General features: G+C 49.7%; 1 long non-coding RNA gene across 2 annotated transcripts; it reads right to left on the bottom strand.

The window, feature by feature from the left end:
- Positions 1–5,888: 5,888 nt before the first annotated feature.
- LOC137881896 (uncharacterized) lies at positions 5,889–12,482 on the bottom strand. 2 transcript variants are annotated; one of them, XR_011103888.1, is made up of 4 exons: positions 11,337–12,482; positions 10,725–10,867; positions 7,235–9,192; positions 5,889–6,809 (listed from the first exon to the last, which is right to left on the bottom strand). It is a non-coding gene; the product is annotated as an uncharacterized lncRNA (long non-coding RNA). The 2 variants fall into 2 exon arrangements; XR_011103887.1 differs by having other exon boundaries at positions 10,725–12,482.
- Between the last annotated feature and the right edge of the window lie 9,437 nt (positions 12,483–21,919).

The raw sequence follows: 21,919 nt of genomic DNA, 5'->3' as shown, positions 1-21,919 counted from the left end.
CAGTAGACACTGACGTGTTGCGCAGTAGACACTGACGTGTTGCGCAGTAGACACTGACGTGTTGCGCAGTAGACACTGACGTGTTACGCAGTAGACACTGACGTGTTGTACAGTAGTCACTGACGTGATGTACAGTAGTCACTGACGTGATGTACAGTAGACACTGACGTGTTGCGCAGTAGACACTGACGTGTTGCGCAGTAGACACTGACGTGTTGCGCAGTGGACACTGACGTGTTGTACAGTAGTCACTGACGTGTTGTGCAGTAGTCACTGACGTGTTGTGCAGTAGACACTGACGTGTTGTACAGTAGACACTGACGTGTTGTACAGTAGACACTGACGTGTTGTACAGTAGTCACTGACGTGATGTACAGTAGACACTGACGTGTTGTACAGTAGACACTGACGTGTTACATAGTAGACACTGACGTGTTACACAGTAGACACTGACGTGTTGTACAGTAGACACTGACGTGTTGTACAGTAGACACTGACGTGTTACACAGTAGTCACTGACGTGTTGTGCAGTAGTCACTGACGTGTTGTACAGTAGACACTGACGTGTTGTACAATATGTACAGTAGTCACTGACGTGTTACACAGTAGTCACTGACGTGTTGTACAGTAGTCACTGCTGTGATGTACAGTAGACACTGACGTGTTGTACAGTAGACACTGACGTGTTGTACTGTAGTCACAGACGTGTTGTGCAGTAGACACTGACGTGTTGTACAATATGTACAGTAGTCACTGACGTGTTACACAGTAGTCACTGACGTGTTGTACAGTAGTCACTGCTGTGATGTACAGTAGACACTGACGTGTTGTGCAGTAGACACTGACGTGTTGTACAGTAGACACTGACGTGTTACACAGTAGTCACTGACGTGTTACACAGTAGACATTGACGTGTTGTACTGTAGTCACTGACGTGTTGCGCAGTAGTCACTGACGTGTTGCGCAGTAGTCACTGACGTGTTGTGCAGTAGACACTGACGTGTTGTACAATATGTACAGTAGTCACTGACGTGTTACACAGTAGTCACTGACGTGTTGTACAGTAGTCACTGCTGTGATGTACAGTAGACACTGACGTGTTGTACAGTAGACACTGACGTGTTGTACTGTAGTCACAGACGTGTTGTGCAGTAGACACTGACGTGTTGTACAATATGTACAGTAGTCACTGACGTGTTACACAGTAGTCACTGACGTGTTGTACAGTAGTCACTGCTGTGATGTACAGTAGACACTGACGTGTTGTACTGTAGTCACAGACGTGTTGTACAGTAGACACTGACGTGTTACACAGTAGTCACTGACGTGTTACACAGTAGACATTGACGTGTTGTACTGTAGTCACTGACGTGTTGCGCAGTAGTCACTGACGTGTTGCGCAGTAGACACTGACGTGTTGCGCAGTAGACACTGACGTGTTGCGCAGTAGACACTGACGTGTTACGCAGTAGACACTGACGTGTTGTACAGTAGTCACTGACGTGATGTACAGTAGACACTGACGTGATGTACAGTAGACACTGACGTGTTGCGCAGTAGACACTGACGTGTTGCGCAGTAGACACTGACGTGTTGCGCAGTAGACACTGACGTGTTACGCAGTAGACACTGACGTGTTGTACAGTAGTCACTGACGTGTTGTGCAGTAGTCACTGACGTGTTGTGCAGTAGACACTGACGTGTTACGCAGTAGTCACTGACGTGATGTACAGTAGACACTGACGTGTTGTACAGTAGACACTGACGTGTTGTACAGTAGACTGACGTGTTACACAGTAGACACTGACGTGTTGTACAGTAGACACTGACGTGTTGTACAGTAGACACTGACGTGTTGTACAGTAGACACTGACGTGTTGTACAGTAGACACTGACGTGTTACACAGTAGACACTGACGTGTTGTACAGTAGTCACTGACGTGATGTACAGTAGACACTGACGTGTTGTACAGTAGACACTGACGTGTTACACAGTAGACACTGACGTGTTGTACAGTAGACACTGACGTGTTACACAGTAGTCACTGACGTGTTGTGCAGTAGTCACTGACGTGTTGCGCAGTAGACACTGACGTGTTGCGCAGTAGACACTGACGTGTTGTGCAGTAGACACTGACGTGTTACGCAGTAGACACTGACGTGATGTACAGTAGTCACTGACGTGTTGTGCAGTAGACACTGACGTGTTGTGCAGTAGACACTGACGTGTTGTACAGTAGACACTGACGTGTTACACAGTAGACACTGACGTGTTACGCAGTAGACACTGACGTGTTACGCAGTAGACACTGACGTGTTGCGCAGTAGTCACTGACGTGTTGCGCAGTAGTCACTGACGTGATGCGCAGTAGTCACTGACGTGTTGTGCAGTAGACACTGACGTGTTGTGCAGTAGTCACTGACGTGTTGCGCAGTAGACACTGACGTGTTGCGCAGTAAACACTGACGTGTTGCGCAGTAAACACTGACGTGTTGCGCAGTAGACACTGACGTGTTACGCAGTAGACACTGACGTGTTACGCAGTAGACATTGACGTGTTGTACAGTAGACACTGACGTGTTGTACAGTAGACACTGACGTGTTACACAGTAGACACTGACGTGTCGTACAGTAGTCACTGACGTATCGTGCAGTAGACACTGACGTGTTACACAGTAGACACTGACGTGTTACACAGTAGACATTGACGTGTTGTACAGTAGACACTGACGTGTTGTACAGTAGACACTGACGTGTTACACAGTAGACACTGACGTGTTGTACAGTAGACACTGACGTGATGTACAGTAGACACTGACGTGTTACACAGTAGTCACTGACGTGTTACACAGTAGACATTGACGTGTTGTACTGTAGTCACTGACGTGTTGCGCAGTAGTCACTGACGTGTTGCGCAGTAGACACTGACGTGTTGCGCAGTAGACACTGACGTGTTGCGCAGTAGACACTGACGTGTTACGCAGTAGACACTGACGTGTTGTACAGTAGTCACTGACGTGATGTACAGTAGACACTGACGTGATGTACAGTAGACACTGACGTGTTGCGCAGTAGACACTGACGTGTTGCGCAGTAGACACTGACGTGTTGCGCAGTAGACACTGACGTGTTACGCAGTAGACACTGACGTGTTGTACAGTAGTCACTGACGTGTTGTGCAGTAGTCACTGACGTGTTGTGCAGTAGACACTGACGTGTTACGCAGTAGTCACTGACGTGATGTACAGTAGACACTGACGTGTTGTACAGTAGACACTGACGTGTTGTACAGTAGACTGACGTGTTACACAGTAGACACTGACGTGTTGTACAGTAGACACTGACGTGTTGTACAGTAGACACTGACGTGTTGTACAGTAGACACTGACGTGTTGTACAGTAGACACTGACGTGTTACACAGTAGACACTGACGTGTTGTACAGTAGTCACTGACGTGATGTACAGTAGACACTGACGTGTTGTACAGTAGACACTGACGTGTTACACAGTAGACACTGACGTGTTGTACAGTAGACACTGACGTGTTACACAGTAGTCACTGACGTGTTGTGCAGTAGTCACTGACGTGTTGCGCAGTAGACACTGACGTGTTGCGCAGTAGACACTGACGTGTTGTACAGTAGACACTGACGTGTTACACAGTAGACACTGACGTGATGTACAGTAGTCACTGACGTGTTGTGCAGTAGACACTGACGTGTTGTGCAGTAGACACTGACGTGTTGTACAGTAGACACTGACGTGTTACACAGTAGACACTGACGTGTTACGCAGTAGACACTGACGTGTTACGCAGTAGACACTGACGTGTTGCGCAGTAGTCACTGACGTGTTGCGCAGTAGTCACTGACGTGATGCGCAGTAGTCACTGACGTGTTGTGCAGTAGACACTGACGTGTTGTGCAGTAGTCACTGACGTGTTGCGCAGTAGACACTGACGTGTTGCGCAGTAAACACTGACGTGTTGCGCAGTAAACACTGACGTGTTGCGCAGTAGACACTGACGTGTTACACAGTAGACACTGACGTGTTACACAGTAGACATTGACGTGTTGTACAGTAGACACTGACGTGTTGTACAGTAGACACTGACGTGTTACACAGTAGACACTGACGTGTCGTACAGTAGTCACTGACGTATCGTGCAGTAGACACTGACGTGTTACACAGTAGACACTGACGTGTTACACAGTAGACATTGACGTGTTGTACAGTAGACACTGACGTGTTGTACAGTAGACACTGACGTGTTACACAGTAGACACTGACGTGTTGTACAGTAGACACTGACGTGATGTACAGTAGACACTGACGTGTTACACAGTAGACACTGACGTGTTGTACAGTAGACACTGACGTGTTACGCAGTAGACACTGACGTGATGTACAGTAGACACTGACGTGTTGTACAGTAGACACTGACGTGTTGTACAGTAGACACTGACGTGTTACACAGTAGACATTGACGTGATGTACAGTAGTCACTAACGTGTTGTGCAGTAGACACTGACGTGTTGTACAGTAGTCACTGACGTGTTGTACAGTAGTCACTGACGTGTTGTGCAGTAGTCACTGACGTGTTGCGCAGTAGACACTGACGTGTTGCGCAGTAGACACTGACGTGTTGCGCAGTAGACACTGACGTGTTGCGCAGTAGACACTGACGTGTTACACAGTAGACACTGACGTGTTGTACAGTAGACACTGACGTGTTACACAGTAGACACTAATGTGTTGTACTGTAGTCACAGACGTGTTGTGCAGTAGACACTGACGTGTTGTACAGTAGACACTGACGTGTTACACAGTAGACACTGACGTGTTACACAGTAGACATTGACGTGTTGTACTGTAGTCACTGACGTGTTGTGCAGTAGACACTGACGTGTTGTACAGTAGACACTGACGTGTTGTACAGTAGACACTGATGTGTTGTACTGTAGTCACAGACGTGTTGTGCAGTAGACAGACGTGTTGTACAGTAGACACTGACGTGTTACACAGTAGACATTGACGTGTTGTACTGTAGTCACTGACGTGTTGTGCAGTAGACACTGACGTGTTGTGCAGTAGTCACTGACGTGTTGTGCAGTAGACACTGACGTGTTACACAGTAGACACTGACGTGATGTACAGTAGACACTGACGTGTTGTGCAGTAGACACTGACGTGTTACACAGTAGACACTGACGTGATGTACAGTAGACACTGACGTGTTACACAGTAGACACTGACGTGATGTACAGTAGACACTGACTTGTTATTCCTACAGCCGTAACAGCTTTGACAAAGGTTCAGTCGGGGATAAAAGGTCTGACACCAGAGCTCCCTGCAGCCTACCGGCAGGTTGCAGCTTCGGCGCAACAACTGTCGCTACTCAGTGGAAATAGCCTGCACATGATGCGTGGCGTTTCACTGTTTTGGACACATTTATTGCAGTAAATTCAGATGTTAGAGCACACACTGGCAAACACAGCGCAGTCTGTTAGATAATACCAAAGGAAAGATCAAGGCTTCGATTATCCATCCGTTTATTTGAACCACCTGTAGATGTTGGAGGGTTCTCTTGTCTTCTACGTGTTGAGTTTTAACTGGCATCACACAGCAAGCAGCTCAAACTGTTTTTGTTTCGGGTCTAAGGGAATCCTAAACCAGCTTTGTTTAGCGTTCATGTTTGTCTTCCTTCATTGTGACCAGATAACACTCCCCTGAAAGGCTGCATGGCGGACTTCTGCCAGTCTGTGGCCTTGTTGTTGTGGGTCTTCTGGGTTTTGCTGGATTCTGTTCAGAAGCAATGCTAACCATGTTTTTCTGTTTTTAACCACACAGAAGTCGTAGAAAGGAAGTCGGAGAATAACAAGAAAATACAATAATGATTATTTAATGAATACAAAATCAATATTAAACCACGATTATAAGACCATGATCATGTGGGAGCGTAAAACAGAAGCATAAAAAAACAATGTCATGCTTAACTAGCTACATGCTGTTTCTTTTTGGTTTTGCCTTTTAGGTCCAATTAAAGGAATAGTTTGTAATAATAATGTAATTCCACAATTGTATTATATTTTTCAACGTCTGTGTTATTTGAGTAACATTTAAAAAGGGACATTCTTTAGGATTCAGGGGGATTTATGGAATAGAATGTATATGCTTTCACGAGTGTATAATCACCAGAAACTAAGAACCTTTGTGTTTTCATTAGCTTAGAATGAGCCCTTCACACCTACATACTGAACCGGTCCTCTTCACTGAGTCCGCCATGTTCCCCCACCATGTTTCTACAGTAGCCCAGAACGGACAAAACCAATAACATGGCTCTTGAGAACCTTTCAAGTTTGTATGTTACCTGAAGGGCCACCACAGCACAGCGGTATTCAGTTTGACATTTCATTTTTAAAGTTGTACCCAGCTCTACAGAGGAGATTATCAAAATGTTCATTTGATTTTGAAAATTGAAATGCAGTATAAAGAATGTAACTTGATTTTAAAGCAGCTCTTACTGCTCCAGTGTACAACTATGTCTCAGATAAAGAGTGTCAACAGTTTGTCCCTCTCCTGTTTCAAACTGACGATGCCTCCATGCACAGAACCAGCTCCATAAAGAAATGGATTCCCAGTCCGCTGAGGAAGAACTTAACTGACCGGTGACAGAGCTCAGACCTTTCGTCTTTGGGGTGAACCGGACCTCGAGTTAGACCGTCATCGGTGTCGGACCTCACTAATGCTCTTGAGTCTGAATGAGAGGAGAACCCTGCAGCCATGTTCAACATCATGGTGGAATGCCTGAAACCAGAAGAGTGGAGGCTGTTTTTAGCAGCACAGTCATGCTCTGGGGTCCACATACTTTAGTGTATATTCAAGACGTGTGCAGGCAGCGTGTGCGTGTCAGTAAACAGCTTTAAATGAGTCTCGGTAGCATAAAGAACAGACACTGAGCTTTCCATGTACCGACTGAAATCCTGAATGTTGGGCCTACAGTGTCCTTCACTGCAGTACGTGATCCTGAACAATGAGGAGGAATTATCCGGTCAATGTTCTACACTGGAGTCCACAGCGATAAGGCCGTTGGAGAGACTTTATGGCATCGTAACAGCGCACACGCACACGCACACACACACACGCACACACACACACACACACACACACACACACACACACACACACCGATGGAAACCAAGATGAAACGTCCCAGAGCTCTTCACACTCACCTGAAGCCAAGCCAACCCTGGCACTTCTCCTCTCCTTTCTGGATGCCTTGTTCCTCTGCTCCAACTGGCCTCCACTCCAAAGGCTCTGTAAACTCAAAGCACATGTTCTCCTCCTCTGCCTCTCCGTGTACATGTGAGACAGGCAGGCAGTCATTCCACACCGTAGAATGTGCAGCACAGACCAGGTAGAACTGTAGATGCGGCTGTAGAGGCCATTCTAGGACGCTTCATTGTCGGGAGCATTCCTTCCTTTTATAATTTACTTCAGGAGTATTATCAGAGGAATGTACAGCTAAGTACACGTCATGAAAAGATCAGAGTATTATTGATTATTCATATATTAAACAATGGATGGATTAAGGGACTACCGGACACAGGCCCAGGGGCCCAAAGTGTCAGGGCCACCCCTTTTCTTCTCCTACAAAATGTCACTCAACGAGACACGAACCGACCAGCAAGAGACACAAAATGACCACAAAGAGACACAAAAAACCTCACATTGACTATGAAAAGGGGCAAAACAACTTCAAAGAGACTCAAAATGACCACAGAGGGACACTAAATTACCACAAAGAGACTCAAAATGACCACAAAGACACAACATGACCACAAAAAGACATAAAACGACCACAAAGAGACACAAAATGACCACACAGAGACACAACATGACCACAAAGAGACACAAAATGATCACATAAATGACAAAAGCAATTACAAAGTGAAACAAAACAACTACAAAATGACTACAAAGAGATGCAAAACAATCACAAAACTGACCAAAACAAATACAAAGAGACACAAAATGACCACAAAGAGACACAAAATGACCACAAAGAGACTCAAAACGACCACAAAGAGATGTGTGACGACTACGAGGAGACATAGAACAACAAAAAGAGGCCAAACAGCTTAAAAGTCTGCTGTGAAGGAGAGCTGGTTGGGCTTTTTTGCGTCTCATAATCCACCCGTACATTACAGGATAGGGTCACAATATTTCATGCCTGTCTTAAAACAATAGTGAGGTCCTCATACTTACATTACATTATATTAATAAGTATATAGTAAATCTGTCTTCTTCTTTTTCTTACTTTACCTTGTTTACTTTTTAATGTCTTCGTCATATAACGTATCATATGTGGTTGTGTTTTAGGGGGTAGCAGTCACTTTCTCTGTTTCCTTTGTAAAGCTTTGTTTAAGAGGCCGCTGGTTGGGCCTCAAACTAAACCTAAATGTCTCCCTCTTGTCACGTGAGTCGTCAGCCGGTCAAGTCGACCGCACACTTTTCCTCAACCTAACTGAGGGGTTTTGATACCTAAGGGTAACTTCCTGTGAAGACAGAAGACAACATGCATGTAGCGGTCTCACCACTATACGAAATTCATGTTCTAACTAATGTTCTTGAATTTATGCTCTCTTTATGTTGGACAGCTGCTACTTTCCCTTCAGGGGAACGATTCATTTTAGCGACGTTCCACTTCGGTTGCTTATCTCATCAGGCCCCGTCACATCCCTTCTATTCATTCTGGTTCTAGGCTCCCAGCCCCGCTGCTGGAATGCTGTAATGAAACATATTTTCTTTCCAGCAGTCACCTGCAAACCCACAGCCGCCGGCCTCGCTTTGATCCACGCGCTGCTCCTCCACTCACATCAAAGCGATCTCTGCATTGGTCCGAGCTTTTTCTCTCTATAATGACGGAGGCTTACGAGTTATACGGCCGAGTGTAACCAATGCCTTTCTCTTTCTGCGTGGGTAACGAGGAACAGGTGAGGCTCCCCGCTGTCTGAGGCCGCCTCACATGTGGGAGGCTCGGGCAACACGGCACCATGGCATTGAGTGTTGGACGCACAGCATTGGAGACTCTTTTCTGTGTGTAGGCAGAACTCAGAGTGCAGGAAGTGCTTTCCATTGTTCTGGCCCTGATGTTCTGTGTGTGTTTCTTGATGCAGGTTTCACCTCCCTACGTTTGAGAAGAAGAAGAAAATAAGAAGTGAGATTTGAGCCGTATTTCTACTGTGGTAAACCAAAAACAGACAGACAGACACAAAGTTGACAACAGGGCTGAGTCATTGGCTGCTCATGAATATGAATAGAAATCCATTCCTTCAACTTCACAACCGGACCGTCAAAGAAGACAAAGCTTTTAAGGCTTAGCTGTATAACAGCCGGGACTCCTGCTCCACCTGCTGGCTACTAACTACATACAAAGAGCAGACCAGACTTTATTGTGCATGTGTTCAACCCATGGGTTGAACACATGCAGAGTGTATTAGAGGTGGACGCAGTCAGCGTGGCGTCACTCACTGGCCGTTATGAAGCCTCCAGTTCGATGATTTCGCCGTCGCCATCTTCTGCAACCGATGGAACGGAAGTGATCATATTTAGAATGTGGAGGAGTGACGTAGAGACGCTGTATACGTCTCTGGTAGAGACCCGTCAATCAGCGTGTAGCCCCGCCCCTAAATCATCCCCCTCTTTCTGGTGTGTTTGACTCTAAATGGAGCATAATGTACTAAATGAACATCATGCTGTATTGAAGAAGACTGTAAACTAGAGATTGAGACCATAAACTCATGTTTACAATGTTTACTGAGGGAATAAATCAAGAGAGAAGTAGAGTCATTTTAGACTAGACTTCTATACAACCAGAGGAGTCGCCCCCTGGTGGTCACTAGAGAGAATGCAGCTTTAAGACTTCACTCTTCAGAACCAGAGGTTGTCTGCATGGATAATGCAGCCTCTGTCCCAGCAGAACTCAACTCATTGGTCCTGTGTTGTGGTTCTTGTGTTTCTTGTCAGCAGCTTGGTTGGATTATGATTGGAATGGGGATAAAAGGGAACAAACATGCATATCTGGTACTGGGCCACTCTCACATGGTGCTGGCAGAGACGCATGTTGTTTTCTTAATCTAAATTTAGAAACAATAATCAATCAGCGCCGAACCATCTGGGCCGGTCAAGTTTGGAGCGGACCTACTAATGAGAACTTGGCCGTGGCTTGTGGTTTTGTTAGTTATAGGGTAGCCTTCCTGAGCAATGCTTCAATGTGTCGTCTGTCAGCTGCTCTCCAATCAGCCCTGCGTCTCCTCATCACAGGTCAGACGGGCTGCAGGCCCTCGATGACCCCGGTGTCACAACGGGGCCGTTCAGTCTTAGTTTTAGGATGTGGACTTTACGGTTTATAGAGTATGCTGATGGGTCCCGACGACTGCTGGATGTCAATTCAAACACTTCAGAAAGGATACTTCTTTTCATTTCATGTATTATTGTGTTTTTGTTATGGTTCTTCTTCTGAGCTCTCACACCGACATACACTTTTGTGTGTCTGCTGTATCTCCTACATGTATGTGCTGCACACTTCAAATACTCTGTGACAACACATGTTAGAAGTAAAACATCTGTGTTAGTAGCACATTGTTATATCTTCCATTATTATTAATACATCAGTGCATTTAAATGCTATTTCAGTTGACGCTTACTATCACAGCTTACCTTCCGTCCCTCCCTTGTTTTGGGGGTTGGTTCCCAGCTGTGCAGAGCGGGGCCCAGAACACGAGGAGCCTCGGGAGGTCGGTCCGCTCCTTCATCGGGTTCTCTGCGTGTTGACGCTGACACCGATGTGAGGTGGTGAAGGTCTGTGGAGAAGCAGTTAAAGACATTTTTCTTCTTCTTTTGCTTCAGAGGTAGTTTAGTAAAGCCTAAGTTATATCGATTTCTATTTGTTTGGCACGACTACATGTGTCCCATCCTCTCCCACTCTGTCTGAGTTTGAATATCGCTAAACTGTTCCTCTCACTTGGTTGTCGTGTGTTCGTCCTCATCGTCTAATAGAAGGGGACGTAACAGTCCTCAACAGTCCTTCACAGCAGCATAAACATGTCCAGCTGTTTGTTGTATATGTCTCTCTGTGGTTGTGCGTCTCACGCTTCTCTATAATTTACTCTTTTTCAAAACTCTTCTCACATTTATTTGTTTTGCAGAGAGTGATTCAAAGAGCACAAAATTAAACTAAAGTATTTGTAGTAACACAATGCAAAACTACACCCGTCCATAACACATGCTGGTCAACAGGACATCTACAGACAGAGATGTACAAGTACTCACAGCACTACCTCACACCGCTGGATTAGGACCTACTCAGGTTGGAGACACCATGAAGAAGGCTGACGTGGCTAAAGGAAAGAATGGAACATCATCACTGTAGCACCACCATCAACCACTGACGGGGATGTCTTCAACTTCTTTGTTTAACAGCATGACACGAGACATAAAGACACGAGACATAAAGACACGAGACATAAAGACACGGGTTTTGGGCCCCTGAGGAGATCAGCCTGGACGATTGGACTGAGCCATTCTACTACAACCAGAGGGGTGTTCTCAGGAACCCCCTCCATCTGCACCACACTGTTAGAAGAAGAGGAATGTCTCCTCTCCCCTGCAATCAACCATGGAGCGGCCAGCTTACTGTATGTTGATGCAGTGAGGAGATCCTGGTCAGAAGAGCACTGACTACCTTGTTTTAATGAAGTCCTGTTTAGTTCAGCTGTGCTTGGACTATGTTAAGTTTATACAGCGATTTGAATTAGTTACTTCTGCTTCATTTTGTTACCCATCTTCATTCTTGTAAACACTTTGGGTGAATACATTCTTAATGTAACGTTCTGAAATGATCCATCCTGTGCAAAGAATACTTTTACGCATGTGTATTTCTACTTGAAGTCATTTCTCAACTGTGGTATTGTTACTGTGACCTCAGGAGTACTTCCTCCACCACTGTCCCACACATTCAAAAGAACAAGAGTTGTAGTGGTGAGATCCGTTCGCGTTGAAAAGTTGAGACGAGTTGGACTTGGCAGCCGCAGAGGTGCCGGAGTCGTTGATTGGAGACGCGCACCTGCTGCGACCCAAACAAATAACGCCCTGCGGTGCTTTGGAAACGTGAAGTAATCACATTACTGAACCTCATCTGGGTCACGACGCGGCCCGGAGACGAGGCAGCCTGAAACACGCCCTCTGATGCCGAACACTAGTTTTCTCACAGTGTTCTCTCTTAATGGCTCCCACGTTTCCCTCTTTAAACTTTTGTTTTCCCTGAACCTTAAGCGCCCTCCTGCTGTGTGAATGTGGGCGCGCTGGCGAGCCGCAAAACACTTTATTTAAATTTAAAAAAACGAGCGGCGAAGTATGCAGGCAACCGGCTCAAAGTTGTCGAGTTTGACGTTTCATACAATCTTGCCAAAAACAAAATCAAACCAAGTTGTCTGCCGGTGTAGTAGCGGCGATGTACTCAGCAGTGTGTGTGTGTGTGTGTGTGTGTGTGTGTGTGTGTACACTGGTGGTTCCGTTAGCCGTTAGCCAAACACAGTGTCCAAAACACTGAAAGAGTGCTAACTCGTTTCCCCCTCACTGTGTCTCTGGGTGCAGCGTAGCAGCTGGGGGTCGGCGACGCATTCGGCTGCGTTATCAACAGCGGCCCCTGCTGGCCCCTGCTGGCCCCTGCTGGCCCCTGCTGGCCCCGGGTCAGCTAAGAGTAACGAGCGAGGAGGAATAAAAGACGTTTTCAGAAAGTGTGAGTCACCGCAACCACAAGAGGTCTGACCACTGACCACCCAAACTGTTTAGCAGTTTGCTTCAACAGAATGCGAGATTAGCCATAGAAAGACAGAGCGATCACATGATACCTAGTGGTAATAACAACAACAACAACACCTCAACGCGCAAAACCAAAACCCCCCTAGATGTTCCAGGGTTACTGAAAAGACTGACACACATTCTAATCTCACTGTAAAATAAAACGTAATATAAATAGATCAAATTTTTCAAAACAACAGTATGTCAATTACAACACAGGTGCTGGGCGGGCGGGCGCGCGCACACACACACACACACACACACACACACACACACACACACACACACACACACACACACACACACACACACACACACACACACACACACACACACACACACACACACACACACACACACCTCTAAGTGTGTCTCCAGCCAATTAACTCCCTCTTGATCTTCAGATCAGGAAGCAATCAGCTCTCTGCAGACGGCTCTTTGGCTCTTTGGCTCTGATTATCATGAGACATGACTCGTATAAAGAGTCCAATAAAAAAACACCCTGAAAGCTCTGGGAAACAACACTTTCTAAGCAGATAACTATCTTTACCACACCCACACACACACACACACACACACACACACACACACACACACACACACACACACACACACACACACACGGCATCGGTGCTGGGAGTCAACAGACACAGATGTTGTTTGGATTGGTGAAGAATATTGGAGAATCACATCCACAGTTGTCCGTTGGTTTGCATCCAATGAGGCGCTCAAAGCTGACAGCATCTATTGTCTGGGCTGAGACCAACTGAGGGCTGAAATGACCCGAGGAGTTCCCGTCCCGTTACCAGAGGCTCAAATGAATATTAGCCTTTAAAAGTAGATCTGACACGAGGCTCCTCCATCACAGGGCCACAAGTTCAAGGACCTTAATGCCCTCCACCTTCACTTGATACTGTACCGTAAACCTGCATGTTCCACAGAAACAAACCTAAACCAAATAGCAGGAACCGAGTGACACACAGAGAACGGGCTGCTGAGGCAGACGGGGATCTGTGGCCCACTGGGGCAATAATTCTAATAATCCGTCTGGGTATGTTTACAAATGTACAATATTATTACAGTATTATTGTACAATAATATCAAGAGAGGTCAGACTTAAACTGCAAGTGTCCACCATAGTTGTTATTAAGCCTACTAGCTCATGAATGATCGCGGTGTGCTGCAGCTTTTGCACCATTCTGGTCTGCAATCTATGAAACATTATTTTAAAATAACATTCATGATAATGAGAAACAACCAGACTGAGCAGGAGTCACATTTGGCTCCTAAAGGTATTTTGCACTCACAGTCCAGGGCCTCAGGCTTCCTGTCTCTATTGGCAAACGGTTGATCCAGTGGAAATCTGCCAAACCACCACGGCACTGCATTGGGGCGCCGGTAAACGGGAGGAAAATGTTACGGCACACATCAAGAAAAGAAGCCTCAGAGCTCGTGCAATGTTACAAAATATTAAAAGGTAACTTTGGTATTTTGTTTTCAACCATGCTTTTGTGTCTAAGTAGCTCATGAGGGAAACAGTTTCTTTTTAAATAGGTGCACTACTGAGGGACTACTGCAATGTAAGTCACCCGGTAACCATAGTCCAGCCCCCCCCCCCCCCCCCCCCCCCCCCCATCAGGCAAATCTTGTTTGACTATATGTGTATCCAGTCTATGGCAGTCGTGGCATTGTTTACTGTGATCCGTGCCGTCTTGAAATTCCCACGCTGGAAATAAGAGATTTGAATTGGACTACTTTGAAACACTGCATTGTAAGTTATCACACAGCCGAGGCGTTCGTGTGGCCGCGAGCTGCGGGGGAGCAGCGTGTTTACCGTGTGTGCGCTGTTTAGTCTGCGTGTGGCTTCGCGCTGTTTGGACTCCCATGCACCCTGACTGATGTGTTGCTGTGTGCGTCGGCTTTGTTGTGGGTGTATTGGCAGAGTTACGGCGGATGACTAAGATGAAAAGCACTCGCTGACGCTCTGGAAAACAAATCAGCGGCGAGGTGAGGCACGGCGGGCCTCGCGTCGCTGCAACACGCGGCGGTGTACATGGAAACTGTAGTACTGAGGGACTGGTGTGTGTGTGTTTCCAGCGGTTAGAAGTGTTTGGACTGCAGTACAGTTGGCCTGATGTGAAGATCTTTCTGCTGTGTTTGTATTCCTTTAGTGGGTTTTTTGTAACCTTCCTTCCATCCATCAAGCTGACAAGGACTTGCACTTCGTTCTTGATTTCATTTTGCAGCAGAGCCTGAGCCGTGACCTTCAGTTCCTAAGTCGTGTCAAGAATCCGCCAAAAAGTCCTGGATCCTACACGTCCCATAATGCAACATTCATTAGACCCTCCCCGTCAGGTTATCTTAATAGTTGTACCTCTACTCCATTACATTGTAGAGACAAATATTGTACTTTATACTGCTCTACAGAAATGACTCTGCAGATTAAGATTTACTAACAGAACGTGGGCCGACCAAGGAAACAACATGCTAACCTATAGATGCATCAGTAACATCATTCCAACGGCTTAATACATACAAATATAACTGAGTACTTCTCCTTTTTATACTTTAAGTGCCTTTTATTATTTTACTTAAAGAGTAACTTAGTAACTTAACACCAGGCTGAAAAAACACAAATAAAGGCCCACCCCCCCATGATGTTTAAAAGAAATGCAGCAAAAGTGCCCGAATGCTCTATGGGCATAATGTGTCATCTAGTGCGCCGCTCCAGAAGAGAAAACACGACGAGGCTCCCCTCGAGAGGAGAAAACACGACGAGGCTCCCCTCCAGAGGAGAAAACACGACGAGGCTCCCCTCCAGAGGAGAAAACACGACGAGGCGCCCCTCCAGAGGAGAAAACGAGACGAGGCGCCCCTCCAGAGGAGAAAACACGACGAGGCGCCCCTCCAGAGGAGAAAACACGACGAGGCGCCCCTCCAGAGGAGAAAACGAGACGAGGCGCCCCTCCAGAGGAGAAAACACGACGAGGCGCCCCTCCAGAGGAGAAAACACAACGAGGCACCCCTCCAGAGGAGAAAACAACACAACGAGGCGCCCCTCCAGAGGAGAAAACACAACGAGGCGCCCCTCCAGAGGAGAAAACAACACAACGAGGCGCCCCTCCAGAGGAGAAAACACAACGAGGCGCCGCTCCAGAGGAGAAAACAACACGACGAGGCGCCCCTCCAGAGGAGAAAACACAACGAGGCACCGCTCCAGAGGAGAAAACACAACGAGGCACCCCTCCAGAGGAGAAAACACAACGAGGCACCCCTCCAGAGGAGAAAACAACACAACGAGGCGCCCCTCCAGAGGAGAAAACACAACGAGGCGCCCCTCCAGAGGTGAAAACACGACGAGGCGCCCCTCCAGAGGAGAAAACACGACGAGGCGCCCCTCCAGAGGAGAAAACACGACAAGGCTCCCCTCCAGAGGAGAAAACACGACGAGGCTCCCCTCCAGAGGAGAAAACACGACGAGGCGCCCCTCCAGAGGAGAAAACGAGACGAGGCGCCCCTCCAGAGGAGAAAACACGACGAGGCGCCCCTCCAGAGGAGAAAACGAGACGAGGCGCCCCTCCAGAGGAGAAAACACGACGAGGCGCCCCTCCAGAGGAGAAAACACGACGAGGCGCCCCTCCAGAGGAGAAAACGAGACGAGGCGCCCCTCCAGAGGAGAAAACAACACGACGAGGCGCTCCTCCAGGGGAGAAAACAACACGACGAGGCGCCGCTCCAGAGGAGAAAACAACACAACGAGGCGCCCCTCCAGAGGAGAAAACACAACGAGGCGCCGCTCCAGAGGAGAAAACAACACGACGAGGCGCCCCTCCAGAGGAGAAAACACAACGAGGCACCGCTCCAGAGGAGAAAACACAACGAGGCACCGCTCCAGAGGAGAAAACACAACGAGGCGCCCCTCCAGAGGAGAAAACAACACAACGAGGCGCCCCTCCAGAGGAGAAAACACGACGAGGCGCCCCTCCAGAGGAGAAAACACGACGAGGCTCCCCTCCAGAGGAGAAAACACGACGAGGCTCCCCTCCAGAGGAGAAAACACGACGAGGCGCCCCCCTCCAGAGGAGAAAACGAGACGAGGCGCCCCTCCAGAGGAGAAAACACGACGAGGCGCCCCTCCAGAGGTGAAAACACGACGAGGCGCCCCTCCAGAGGAGAAAACACGACGAGGCTCCCCTCCAGAGGAGAAAACACGACGAGGCGCCCCTCCAGAGGAGAAAACACGACGAGGCGCCCCTCCAGAGGAGAAAACACGACGAGGCGCCCCTCCAGAGGAGAAAACACGACGAGGCGCCCCTCCAGAGGAGAAAACACGACGAGGCGCCCCTCCAGAGGAGAAAACACGACGAGGCTCCCCTCCAGAGGAGAAAACACGACGAGGCTCCCCTCCAGAGGAGAAAACACGACGAGGCGCCCCTCCAGAGGAGAAAACGAGACGAGGCGCCCCTCCAGAGGAGAAAACACGACGAGGCGCCCCTCCAGAGGAGAAAACGAGACGAGGCGCCCCTCCAGAGGAGAAAACACGACGAGGCGCCCCTCCAGAGGAGAAAACACGACGAGGCGCCCCTCCAGAGGAGAAAACGAGACGAGGCGCCCCTCCAGAGGAGGCGCCGCTCCAGAGGAGAAAACACGACGAGGCTCCCCTCCAGAGGAGAAAACACGACGAGGCGCCCCTCCAGAGGAGAAAACACGACGAGGCGCCCCTCCAGAGGAGAAAACAACACGACGAGGCGCTCCTCCAGGGGAGAAAACAACACGACGAGGCGCCGCTCCAGAGGAGAAAACAACACGACGAGGCGCCGCTCCAGAGGAGAAAACAACACGACGAGGCGCCCCTCCAGAGGAGAAAACACAACGAGGCGCCGCTCCAGAGGAGAAAACAACACGACGAGGCGCCCCTCCAGAGGAGAAAACACAACGAGGCACCGCTCCAGAGGAGAAAACACAACGAGGCACCGCTCCAGAGGAGAAAACACAACGAGGCACCCCTCCAGAGGAGAAAACAACACAACGAGGCGCCCCTCCAGAGGAGAAAACACAACGAGGCGCCCCTCCAGAGGAGAAAACACGACGAGGCGCCCCTCCAGAGGAGAAAACACGACGAGGCTCCCCTCCAGAGGAGAAAACACGACGAGGCTCCCCTCCAGAGGAGAAAACACGACGAGGCGCCCCCCTCCAGAGGAGAAAACGAGACGAGGCGCCCCTCCAGAGGAGAAAACACGACGAGGCGCCCCTCCAGAGGAGAAAACACGACGAGGCGCCCCTCCAGAGGAGAAAACGAGACGAGGCGCCCCTCCAGAGGAGGCGCCGCTCCAGAGGAGAAAACACGACGAGGCTCCCCTCCAGAGGAGAAAACACGACGAGGCGCCCCTCCAGAGGAGAAAACGAGACGAGGCGCCCCTCCAGAGGAGAAAACACGACGAGGCGCCCCTCCAGAGGAGAAAACACAACGAGGCGCCGCTCCAGAGGAGAAAACAACACGACGAGGCGCCCCTCCAGAGGAGAAAACACAACGAGGCACCGCTCCAGAGGAGAAAACACAACGAGGCACCGCTCCAGAGGAGAAAACACAACGAGGCGCCCCTCCAGAGGAGAAAACAACACAACGAGGCGCCCCTCCAGAGGAGAAAACACGACGAGGCGCCCCTCCAGAGGAGAAAACACGACGAGGCTCCCCTCCAGAGGAGAAAACACGACGAGGCTCCCCTCCAGAGGAGAAAACACGACGAGGCGCCCCCCTCCAGAGGAGAAAACGAGACGAGGCGCCCCTCCAGAGGAGAAAACACGACGAGGCGCCCCTCCAGAGGTGAAAACACGACGAGGCGCCCCTCCAGAGGAGAAAACACGACGAGGCTCCCCTCCAGAGGAGAAAACACGACGAGGCGCCCCTCCAGAGGAGAAAACACGACGAGGCGCCCCTCCAGAGGAGAAAACACGACGAGGCGCCCCTCCAGAGGAGAAAACACGACGAGGCTCCCCTCCAGAGGAGAAAACACGACGAGGCTCCCCTCCAGAGGAGAAAACACGACGAGGCGCCCCTCCAGAGGAGAAAACGAGACGAGGCGCCCCTCCAGAGGAGAAAACACGACGAGGCGCCCCTCCAGAGGAGAAAACGAGACGAGGCGCCCCTCCAGAGGAGAAAACACGACGAGGCGCCCCTCCAGAGGAGAAAACACGACGAGGCGCCCCTCCAGAGGAGAAAACGAGACGAGGCGCCCCTCCAGAGGAGGCGCCGCTCCAGAGGAGAAAACACGACGAGGCTCCCCTCCAGAGGAGAAAACACGACGAGGCGCCCCTCCAGAGGAGAAAACACGACGAGGCGCCCCTCCAGAGGAGAAAACAACACGACGAGGCGCTCCTCCAGGGGAAAAAACAACACGACGAGGCGCCGCTCCAGAGGAGAAAACAACACGACGAGGCGCCGCTCCAGAGGAGAAAACAACACGACGAGGCGCCCCTCCAGAGGAGAAAACACAACGAGGCGCCGCTCCAGAGGAGAAAACAACACGACGAGGCGCCCCTCCAGAGGAGAAAACACAACGAGGCACCGCTCCAGAGGAGAAAACACAACGAGGCACCGCTCCAGAGGAGAAAACACAACGAGGCACCCCTCCAGAGGAGAAAACAACACAACGAGGCGCCCCTCCAGAGGAGAAAACACAACGAGGCGCCCCTCCAGAGGAGAAAACACGACGAGGCGCCCCTCCAGAGGAGAAAACACGACGAGGCTCCCCTCCAGAGGAGAAAACACGACGAGGCTCCCCTCCAGAGGAGAAAACACGACGAGGCGCCCCCCTCCAGAGGAGAAAACGAGACGAGGCGCCCCTCCAGAGGAGAAAACACGACGAGGCGCCCCTCCAGAGGAGAAAACGAGACGAGGCGCCCCTCCAGAGGAGAAAACACGACGAGGCGCCCCTCCAGAGGAGAAAACACGACGAGGCGCCCCTCCAGAGGAGAAAACGAGACGAGGCACCCCTCCAGAGGAGGCGCCGCTCCAGAGGAGAAAACACGACGAGGCTCCCCTCCAGAGGAGAAAACACGACGAGGCGCCCCTCCAGAGGAGAAAACGAGACGAGGCGCCCCTCCAGAGGAGAAAACACGACGAGGCGCCCCTCCAGAGGAGAAAACACGACGAGGCGCCCCTCCAGAGGAGAAAACGAGACGAGGCGCCCCTCCAGAGGAGGCGCCGCTCCAGAGGAGAAAACACGACGAGGCTCCCCTCCAGAGGAGAAAACACGACGAGGCGCCCCTCCAGAGGAGAAAACGAGACGAGGCGCCCCTCCAGAGGAGAAAACACGACGAGGCGCCCCTCCAGAGGAGAAAACACGACGAGGCGCCCCTCCAGAGGAGAAAACACGACGAGGCACCCCTCCAGAGGAGAAAACGAGACGAGGCGCCCCTCCAGAGGAGAAAACAACACGACGAGGCGCTCCTCCAGGGGAGAAAACAACACGACGAGGCGCCGCTCCAGAGGAGAAAACAACACGACGAGGCGCCGCTCCAGAGGAGAAAACAACACGACGAGGCGCCGCTCCAGAGGAGAAAACAACACGACGAGGCGCCGCTCCAGAGGAGAAAACAACACGACGAGGCGCCGCTCCAGAGGAGAAAACAACACGACGAGGCACCGCTCCAGAGGAGAAAACGAGACGAGGCGCCCCTCCAGAGGAGAAAACACAACGAGGCACCGCTCCAGAGGACAAAACGAGACGAGGCGCCCCTCCAGAGGAGAAAACACAACGAGGCACCCCTCCAGAGGAGAAAACAACACAACGAGGCGCCCCTCCAGAGGAGAAAACACAACGAGGCACCGTTCCAGAGGAGAAAACAACACAACGAGGCGCCCCTCCAGAGGAGAAAACACAACGAGGCGCCCCTCCAGAGGAGAAAACACGACGAGGCGCCCCTCCAGAGGAGAAAAGGAGACGAGGCGCCCTCTAGGATGCCCCTCCAGTGGTGAAAACATGAAGAGCCCTCTAGGTGGGGCAACCAGAGGGCTCTTCATGTATAAAACATGACAAAAATGACAAAAGCCCTTCCAGTGGAGGAGCTGCAGTGTTATAGAGGCTGCTGGTGCTCCACAGCCCGAGTGTGTCACTGCGTACGGCTCTACTCGTTCACTTTTGGTGTCAGTTTTAGTGATTCTAGTGAGGATTCTCTCGGACCAATCGGCGGTCTGAAGGGTTTCAACTCCACCTTCTCGCTTGAAACCTCAACTGAGGCTTTACCGCAAAAAGAACCAGGTATCATCCACAGTTTCTGCGAATGGAAAACCAAAAAAAAAGTTCACCAGGTTTACTGGAATCCAAAGGCGTAAAAGAATAATGTTGTGAAGAAAGGCTGATTTGTAGTGAGTGTGCTCAAGCTTACAAGAACACCAAAAAGGACTTAATCTAGAACAGGAACAATCACTGAGCTAAGCTTTGGAAAAAAACACCTCTGCTGCCAAACCTTCTGCAGAAACCACCGTTTAACACGAACATGAATTTTATTAGCGTGCATTTTGCCGTCTGATTAAAATAACAAAAACACACCAATAAAAATGATTTCACCTTTTAAAATATGTGGTGCAGAAGCCAAGTCGAACTTGTTGTGCATCCCCAGGGCGAAGGCGGAGCCGAGAGAGATCTGATGTGCAGATGGGACAGCCGGCTCTCTGAGGGACCCACAGACCGGACCGCCGGCTGAACCCCGGCTCCGGCTCTGATCAATGAGCGCTCCCTACATGCGGAATGACGGTATTACACCGTAGCTGCAGTACAGCTCGCTCCTATGAAATAAACACAACGATTAGACAACATGGATTTGGTACTTTTATTTATTATTTATTCTCTGCAAGTAAAAATCTCTTTTTAAAGTGCATTCGTACAATGTTCAGTTGGCACACGTCTCCTCTCGTCATTCACAAATCAAACGACAGTTAGAAAATCACCAAATAACAGAGAACGCTTCACTGACCCGCTGCACACAGTGACGTCATCAGCCGGCACCACATTCTCACCGTCACCAGAGCGACTCCAGTCGTCACCGTGGCC

The sequence above is a fragment of the Cebidichthys violaceus genome, unplaced genomic scaffold (genome assembly GCF_023349555.1).
Source record: "Cebidichthys violaceus isolate CVI_PGR_0920_01 unplaced genomic scaffold, fCebVio1.0.p SCAF_3, whole genome shotgun sequence".
Classification (NCBI taxonomy): Eukaryota; Metazoa; Chordata; class Actinopteri; order Perciformes; family Stichaeidae; genus Cebidichthys; species Cebidichthys violaceus.
The sequence above is the reverse complement of the archived record's forward strand: the minus strand, read 5'-3'. Positions and strand labels throughout refer to the sequence as shown.